The following is a 9,454-nucleotide window of genomic DNA, read 5'->3' on the forward strand; positions in this document are numbered from 1 at the left end:
ATAGAGCTTAAGTACTCAGCTAAGTAGCAGACGTCAGAACTGAAATCGAGACACATGGTGTTACAGATGGGAGATTTCAAGTACCCAACATCTGGAAAATGTCTAGTCTTTCCGAAACCAGAATATCTGATATAATCTTGATTTTCCTCGTTCATTATATTTTGCTTAAAATGAAGGCATCACGGGTGGAAACTGTTGTACTTCATTTTTATCAGCAAGAGACCAAAAAAAAACAAAAAACCTCATGGATGATGTAGCAACATGGGAAATAGAAAACGTCACTGGAATGTAATAAGAGAAGAACCGTAGGCTTTAGGAAAGTAGATTAAATACAAACGTTAAAATACATGGGGGTTCCCATGAACATGTCTTAAAAGCACTTCAGCTCCGAAGTTAGTATGAGAAGTTCTTAAAAAGATTCCATACTATACCCTTCAGAAGGAAAACACAGAGTTAGAGTGTGCATAAGGAATCTCCTCCTAGAACTTGAGTCTCCGATGACGGTGAAGTAGGATCCATGGCCAGGGAAGTAAACATAATTGTAGAACATCCAGATAAAATGAGTCAATGCTTCTTAAGAGGAGGTATTTATCGGTTTTCCTTTTTCTAAGTAGGTACATTTGTAAGGTACATTCCCAATAACCCAGGTATATGAAGATATTTCATAGAGATTTATTAACTTGGGACTTGATCAAAGAACATTCTAGAATGGCAACTGTGTACGTTTTATTATATAGTTTTTTAGGTAGATGATATTGGTTCTTTCTAAGAAGCTAGCCATGCTGTTAAAACTGCATGAAAGTGAACAAATGTCTGTCTTAGGATTTGTTCTGGATGTTTCTTCTGGGTTCCTTTTCCTTTACTGTTATTACTGGGGCATCCTCTTCTTGATTCAAGGCCTCTGTTGCAATCATAGAATGTTCTTAATTTTTTGCTTGTACACTTCCTCAAATTCTGTTTTTTAGGTGCTCTGCATTTATCCACAGTTTCTCTAAGCCAGCTGCTCGACTTCCCGGGGAAGGACACATAAAGTTGTAGGTCTTTTTTTTTTTTTTTTTTTTTATCATCTGGAGCATCCTTTCTTATCGTCTCTCTGTCCTCAGAGTTTTCTTACACCCCAGTGGCACCCCAGAATTAAATTCCCTTTCGTTCAGAAGAATTACTTCTTGCTTGGAGAACAAACTAAAAACTAATCACCCATGAAGTAGCTCCATGACCCTTTCTATGTAATGCTATTGAGCACTTCTCTAGCCCAAAACAATATACACATTTTTCGAATAGGGCAATTTGTCATTTTTAATATTAGCATATTTAGAAAAATGCTTTCTTTAGAAAATTGCTTGCTATTAACTATTGCTGATGATGAAGGAATGAAATGAACCCTCTTATACTTTACTGACAGGTGGTTAGTTAAGCGGGGGGGTGGGGGAGGGTGTGAAAATCTTTTTGGAAAGCCATTTGGGAACTTTTTTCAAAACTCTAAAATGTCCATCTCCCTTGGCCCTTTAATTTTACATCTGGGAATTTATCCTAAGGAAATAATATTAAATACAGAAAAGCTTTATGTAAATAGGGATATCATTTACCCTCTTGGTGAAAGAACATGATAAGTATTCCATAATATGAACATGAGTAAATACAAAATAAAATATCATGTCTAGGGCCATGCCACCCTGAACCAGCCCGATCCCATCTGATCTCAGAAGCTAAGCAGGGTCGGGCCCGGTTAGTACTTGGATGGGAGACCACCTAGGAAGACCAGGTGCTGTAGGCATAAAAAATAAAAAAATAAGGGATTGTAAGCTGACAAGGTCCTTGCAATCTGTGAGGTCAACCAGAGGTTGCCTCACCTAAAAAAAAATAAATTAAATTAAAATAAAATAAAATAAAAATTGTGCCATTAATATTATGCTTAAGAAATAATCTACATTCATACAAAATAGAATTTTGACATAAAGTTTGGGAGATATGGTTACAAGTTATATATTCAGTATGATCATAAATATATAAAAATATTCACTGAGAGAAGAGCTAAGATGAAATACACCATTAATATAGCTGGTTGCCTTAGGGTGATGGGTTAGGGGTGATTGCATGTAGTATTAAAATAAGGAGAAACAGAAAGGAAGTTAAATTTTTAAAATAGTTTTTCTAAGTAAGACTTTTAAAGTTAACTCTCAAAATGATTTTTCGGAGAGGGCACAAGGGACACAAAGTGACTTGGGGATTTCAAGCAGGGGTGATTGAGGAGCAGCAGCTCAACCAGGTAGCTCTGTAAGGACTGGGCTGACCTACAGGACGTCGTGGAGAGATGACCTTGAACGCCTCAGACAGCATTAAACTCCAGGTTACAGCTGACTGGAGTCCTGAGGTTTTATTGGCCACGAGCCAGTCTGCAGCCCCTTCGAACCACCCTAGTATTTTATAACATTGTAAAGACTGTATTGTTTCAAACATTTCAAACTTTTACACACAAGCTGGCAGTCGTCCAAAGCTGGTTCCAATGGGCCAAAACTATCAGCAGCCACCCACCTCCTTGGCCACGGCCACTGACGAATGATGCTGGGCCGGCAGGGTCCTCCGTCAGGACCGTCCACGCTGGGAGACCCTGGCACAAACACGATCTTTCAGACTTGTAAACTGTTTGAACGTTTTGCAGCTGATTCCTTTTTTTAAAAAAACAGAGATGGAACATTAGAAAGTAGAGTTCTGGTGCGGTGTGGCTGGGACTGGCTGAATGCAGCAGGCTTTAATTTAATTTTAAAAAGCAAGGATGCTCTATGTCACAGACACTGTGCTAACTTCAGGATATTTGTTATGGCATGTAGCTTTTCTAAGCTACTCAAGTTCCCCCACATTGCCCTTTCTCTCTCTTTTTTTCCATTGCTCCTCCTTTATCCCGATTTATAGTTTATTTATCCCATGAGCTTAAAATTGAAGTTTTAAAAAAAACATAATATTTAATATTCTCCATTGATACTTTTTATTTTGAAATGAACCATTTACACATTACTAAGTATGTTCAAGTTCTTTACATCATCACCTTAATAAGTTACTGACTATGCTCCATTTCTGTTCTAAGTACTCTATGTATAATTAACTCATTTAACCGTTGCAACAACCCTGTGAAGTAGTTATTATTACACCATTTTACTGTTGAGAAAACAAAGGCATAGAAAGGTGAAAAGAAACATGTGAAGTGTCATCCTAAATTCCCTCATCTCGCTCCATCTCTGAAAGGCATCATCATATCAGTAATGGTGGTAATCCTCTCCCAAATCAATCCTATCATCAATAATCTCAAAATCCTAATAATCTCCTATCCATCTGCCTAACTCCATCGAAAACTCTCCGTAATGTCGCGCGCGCGGCATCGCGCGTCATCGCGCTCGGCATTTCGCGCTTTCGACTCATGCTCAAATAAAAAGAAAAAAGAAAAAAAGAAGAAGAAAAAGAAAAAGAAAAGGAAAAAGAAAGAAAAAGAAAAGAAAAAGAAAAGAAAAAGAAGAAAAGAAAAGAAAAGAAAAAAAAAGAAAAAAAGGAAAAAGAAAAGAAAAAGGAAAAAAGAAAAAAAGAAAAAAGGAAAAAAAGAAAAGGAAGAAGGAAGGAGAAGAAGAAGGAAAAAAGAAGAAGAAGAAGAAGGAAAAGAAAAAAAAGAAGGAAGGAAGGAAGGAAGGAGGAGAGGAAGGGAAGGAAGGAAGAGGAAGGGAAAGGGAAGGGAAAGGGAAGGGAAGGGAAGGGAAGGGAAGAAGATTTTCCCAAACCTATAGTTTAGAGAAAAGAATATCTTGATTCCAATACTAGCTGTCTCCTTACTCTATGGAAAGCAAAAACATTGTTTCCTTGTTCGTTTTTCTGACTTAGAAAGTATGACACCTTTGCTTGTCAAATTATTTTTGGTCTAAATGATACAGTAACTATCAGAAATATTTATCACTATCGTTAATTGCATGTAACTTTGTTTCACTTCTAGGAATGTTATTTATTAGGCCGACCTTGTAAGAATGAAGGGACCATGCAGTCAGGGAAGGGAGCTGATTCATTCTCTTCATCTAATCCTATACTGTCTATCTGGAGGGTGGGAAATGAAAACAAGTAAGACTTTACTAATGGCCATTGAGACATTCCAGTCATTTGAGTCAGTAGCTTGCATTCAATTATATAAACCTCGACTATGCAGTTTTTAAACCAAATTACAGCATGTGATAAAACGAGCTACAGGCTTCACAAAAAAAGTCTGTCTAACAACATAAAAGGCCCCGCGTGAGCTGTTTATTCCAGCTTGGTTCCCTGGATTGACAAGATTCATCAGAAAATCCGTCTCTTGCTTTGGCTTTGCTTCTATTTCCTTTGACACAGAATGTATTTAGAAGGACTGTTCATTTAGTCTGATTCTGCCACGTGACACTCTCAGTAAAATTGGTCGTCTGTGGTCTTGTTAAGATGACCTTGGAGGACAGTCGACCAAGTGAAATAAGCCAATCGTAGATGGACAAATACTGTATGATCCCACTGAGATGAGGTATCTCAAGTAGCCAAACTCATAGAAGCAGAGGACAGAATGGTGGTTGCCAGGGCCGGGGTGAAGGGAAACGGGGTGTGGCTCTTCAATGGGTATAAAGTATCAATGATGTGAGATGAATAATCGTCTGTACACTATCGTGCCTGTTCTTCACAATATCATTTTCTACACTTAAAATTGTGTTAAAGGGGGAGCTGCTATGTTAAATGTTCTTGTTATCATTAAAAGGAGGAAAGGCAAGAAGTTGACTTGCCTCTACATTACATCATGGAGGACGGGATCTTATTCTAAGGGTGCTCATTAATCACTTTCTCTGCATGCAGCTTCCACGCACAGTGGGTGGTCTGCAGACTGGAAAAGGATGAGGGCTTAGACAGCAGTCAGGTGTGGCTATATTCTATCGTCCCCTTACTAGTTATTTGGGGATCCGAAAGGTTAAGCAATATATTAAAACTCACCTTCCTCATTTGTATAATGGTTAAAATAATACCCATATTATAACATTTTCATAAAAGTGAGAAATAATATTTCAGAGTATGCAATGGAATAGTGTCTGGAAAGAGCTGAGCTTCAGTAAAGGTTAGTGAGTATTATTTTATGTGTATTAATTTCCTTTCTCATCAGCCTCATGGAGAGGAGGATACAGTGGTTCACCAATTACTACGTATCGTGAGTGAGTGAATAAAGCATCAAGCACAGCATTTTAATATTACAGGTGCTCTGTCAATAGGAAAATTAGTAGCAGTAGAGGTAGGAATGTTATCTGTTACCTGGTACCGTTTCTATGAAAAGCTCAGGTTTTACATGAATGAAGGAAACCATGATACAGTTTCTGAAAAATTATTTCACTCCTTTTAGGAGGCATTTTCTCTTCTGTATTTTCTCAACATACTCTTATCCAAGGAGACCATGTCTCTGATGGAGTTGAAACATACATTAAAGCCGGAACACCGCTACTGAAGAGTCAAAGGTTTATACTTCCTGAAATATAATATAGCCTTTTAGATACTCCGAGTAGCGAAGGGATCAATCCCAACATCCCTCGTGTGGATGTAGCACATGCTCCATAGCAACGAGCCAGAATTAATGCTTAAGGTGCAGGCATAAGATAGTAACTCTAAACCTCAATTAACAATCCCTCATATTGTTTTAGGGCTTCCCTGAGAAGCCAGTTAGGAAACCAAGCTTCTATTTCGGTGGCGAGTGTGATTTGTAAGTTGTTTTTCCATAGTGATTATTTTGTCAGGTTAGACCTTGCTGCCCAGAGATGTCTGCGCTGTAAGCCTGAATGCATCTTGATGTGTTTGCTTGTGCTAACTCAGGGATCACTGCTCACCAAACGAAAATCTTTTTGTTATAGATGGAGCCCGAACAAGAAACTTGCCTACTTGGTTGCATAAAGAACACTTTGAACATTTGCTTGTTACAGCGGTCTCAAAACATTAGGGTGGGTGTGAGGCCCACAATTTTGTTTTAAATTAAGTTCTCCTAAAAAGCGTGAGACTAATAGCACCAGCTAAAGCCAGTTATTTTTCTGGCAAGCGCTACGCGAGTTTCCCCTCATTGCTAAGCCAGTAAAATTCAGCATAACTGTGGCAGTTTTCCTACTGTTCTAGTTCTTGGACTGAGTCTACACAGCACCAAAATAGCTAGATGAGAAGTGAAAACTTCGTTTGGTCAGGATGCTGCCACATATTAGCATATGGTGTATTACAAGTCATCACGATGTTTTATTATCTTTTCTCATTTTAATCATGTATTTTGGCATTGTGTAGATGCCAGTTTAAACTTTAGCTATAAGGACATTATATGGATTCATAATATTCAGGATAGAACAAAAGAAGGAAGATCAGATATCCTTTCAAAGGGGACATCTCGATCCAGGTCTGTACTTTTTCCATTTTTTTATTTTCAATTAAAATAATCTCCTTTTGTGGATCTGTCACAGTCACGTGTCCTGGGTTTTTAAACTCTACTTCACACTCTAAGCAGCCTACCGGGTGATTATTTATCCAGGTAGTCAACTTCCAAAAGACAGAATCCATCCATCAACATTAACGAACGTTTGCTGCATGTTCACTACATTTCAAGCACTGCACTGGATGGTCAGACATATGAAAAAGTGAGGCATAGTTTCCTACTTTCTAAGAACAAATTTCACTGAGGAGGCAGAATGTGTGATATATATATATATGTGTGTGTGTATATGTATATACACACATATATATATATGTGTATATATATACACACATATATATATATATATGTGTGTATATATATACACATATATATATATACATATACACACACACATATATATATACATGTCATTAGAATATATGTGTATATATGTATATGTATAATATATATACATATATTCTAATGACAAATATGTTTTCCGATGTAACAATGTAAACTAAATTACTAAGAGTAGCTACTGAACATAGCAGAGAAAACATCAGGGAGTGTGGCAGAGACTATGAAGGCTTTGCTGAGGGTGGGAAGCTTGAGCTGGGTCTTGGAGGAAACTGGGGCCTTGCGGGGTGAAGGAGAACACAGAGGCGCTTACAGCCGAGAGGAAGAGGAGGATGTGTGGGTACCGGAGTTACCGCGCCACCCTTGTTTCCTCGGAACTTCCTCAGTTTTAGGACTGAATGTCCTGCGTTCCGTGAAATTCTTCAGTCCTCGGCAAACTAGGGTGATCGGTCACCCCACTAGGGAGTGACAAGCACGACAAGTTCAGGAAATAAAGAGCTTGAGTTTCATGTTTAAAATGTAATCTGTGTTCAATGGAGGAAGTTACTAATCTTTTTTTAAGGTGTCTGAAATCCATAAAGAATTATTTTTGTGAGATCAGGCAAATCATAGTATGTAGCTGTATTTAATTCATTCATTCATTTAACAGATATTTATTGAGCTCCTACTGTGTGCCATTCATTGTTCTTGACTTTAGGGGCACACGGTAAAAACAAACAAAGATTTTGTTCTCATAGTGCTTAATTTCCAATGCTGGGAACAGAACAAACATAATTACCTAAGGGTACATCAATGTTCTTAATAAATGGAGCAGGATCAGGGGTGAGGAGCGTTGGGGAACAAGGTGCTATTTCAGACAGAGCACAGAGAAGACAGCTTTGATGAGAGAGCGTTTGAGAAGGAGCTTCGATGAAACGAAGGAACAGGTCACGTGTGGTCAAGGGCAATGCATCCAGGTTAGAAGGAAGGTCCGTGGCCAGGTTCCGAGCTGGGAACATGCCAAGTGTCCTTGAGGAACAGCGAGATGGCATCTGAGTCAGCAGCAGAACAAGGGAGGGGAAAAGTGGTGAGTATATAGGACCCACGGTCCCTGTGGTGGCCACGTCTGGCAGGCCCTGTGCGATCTGAGGACTTGATGCATTTGCGATGAGCCCCGGGGCACAGAGAACAGATTTTAGGCTTTTTCGCTATTATAGACATGGTGGAGGAGAACTTGAGATAAGGTAAAGATGGATAATCCATGAGAATGTGTTAGTACTACGTTTTTGCCAGAAGAAATTAATTTATGAACTATCAAGTAACATTGTGCTTCAAATGAGACTATGTATCGCTCACCCCTTTAGCCCATCCGATCCCACCACACAGGGTCATTTATGTAATGATTTGGGGGAAGAAAAAAAATCAAATCCTTTTACTAAAGTGAGGAAGCCGAAATTGCTGCCAATTTTATTAACATTTAAGTAAAACCCTTCCAAATAAGATACTGTGCAAAAATTGAAGAACAGTTAAATTCTCATATGTTTAAAAGAATAAACTGAAATACTGAATTTACTTTGAATCATTAAGCAATTTTTCTTTAACATTTCGGGGGGAATAACCACTCTGTAGGGCACATTTTCTGTGTGTCTGTGTGTTTTTTTTAACCTAGAGATTTTATTAGAACATAAAATTGAAAAAAAAAAGAAAGAAAGAAAAGAAAGAAAGCATAGCTACAAACTTTTTTCCCGTATTTCCTGAGTATGGTAAAATTGAAAGATTATGTAAACATTTACTACTTGTTCTCATACAAATGTGAGTTTTCTAGTTCATTTGAAAAATTAATTTATACACAAAAAGTCAGATTGCTTCCCCCTCCTTAATATATTTATGTATACGGCAATAATTCTGCTTGATTGCTGCTTTTTTAATATTACATTTCTCCCTCATTTTTGGAACAAGTGTGTTTTATTAAGTTGCAGAATCGCATGCTAACGCAGTTTTAGGATTGCAGATTTAAATCTCCATGACTCAAGAGAGAGCGAAGCAGGGTTTCATAGCAGCGCTGATTTCCCAACATTTTTGCTGCCTTCTACTAAAGTGTACATTTAGAACACTGCCCTGCAGTGCAAGAATTAACATACAATCCATATTGAACAAATCACTGTTCCCGAGAAGAGCTTAACCTTCGTACTTTCTCATTTTTTTTTGTTTGCCTGCTTTTAGTTAAATTTCTACTTTGTAATACAGCTTCGTATATGGTTGTGAGAAATCATGCAGAGAGAACCTTTCCTTGGCTTCCCGCTGTTGTGACCATGTGCAGAACTATCGTATATTATTGCGGTGAGAATCTTGATACTGATACCGTCAAGACATGGGACATATACATCAAGCCAGGGACTCCTCCCGTGTCCTTTATGGCCACATCCATTTCCCTCCCGCTCCTACGCTCTGCTTAACTCACTGCCGACCGCTAATCTCTTCTTCATTTCTATATTTTTGTTATTTCAATCATGTCATATAAAGGTTAAAAAAAAAACGAAAAACGCTATATAATCTTGGGGATGTTTTTCTCATCTCAGCATAATTCTTTGGAGATTCATTGAAATCGTTGTTATGCGTCCACAGTTTGTTTCTTTTAATTGTTTGAGTAGCAGTCTGTGTTACAGATGCATACATTTGTTTAACTCTTCACCTGTT

General features: G+C 38.1%; 1 non-coding gene across 1 annotated transcript; it reads left to right on the plus strand.

Moving 5' to 3' along the window:
• The first annotated feature begins 1,655 nt into the window (after positions 1–1,655).
• Positions 1,656–1,774, plus strand: LOC120600478 (5S ribosomal RNA). The gene has a single exon (XR_005652195.1). It is a non-coding gene; the product is annotated as a 5S ribosomal RNA (ribosomal RNA).
• The last annotated feature ends 7,680 nt before the right edge of the window (positions 1,775–9,454 follow it).

The sequence above is a fragment of the Pteropus medius genome, unplaced genomic scaffold (genome assembly GCF_902729225.1).
Source record: "Pteropus medius unplaced genomic scaffold, Ma_sr-lr_union100, whole genome shotgun sequence".
In the NCBI taxonomy this organism is placed as follows: domain Eukaryota; kingdom Metazoa; phylum Chordata; class Mammalia; order Chiroptera; family Pteropodidae; genus Pteropus; species Pteropus medius.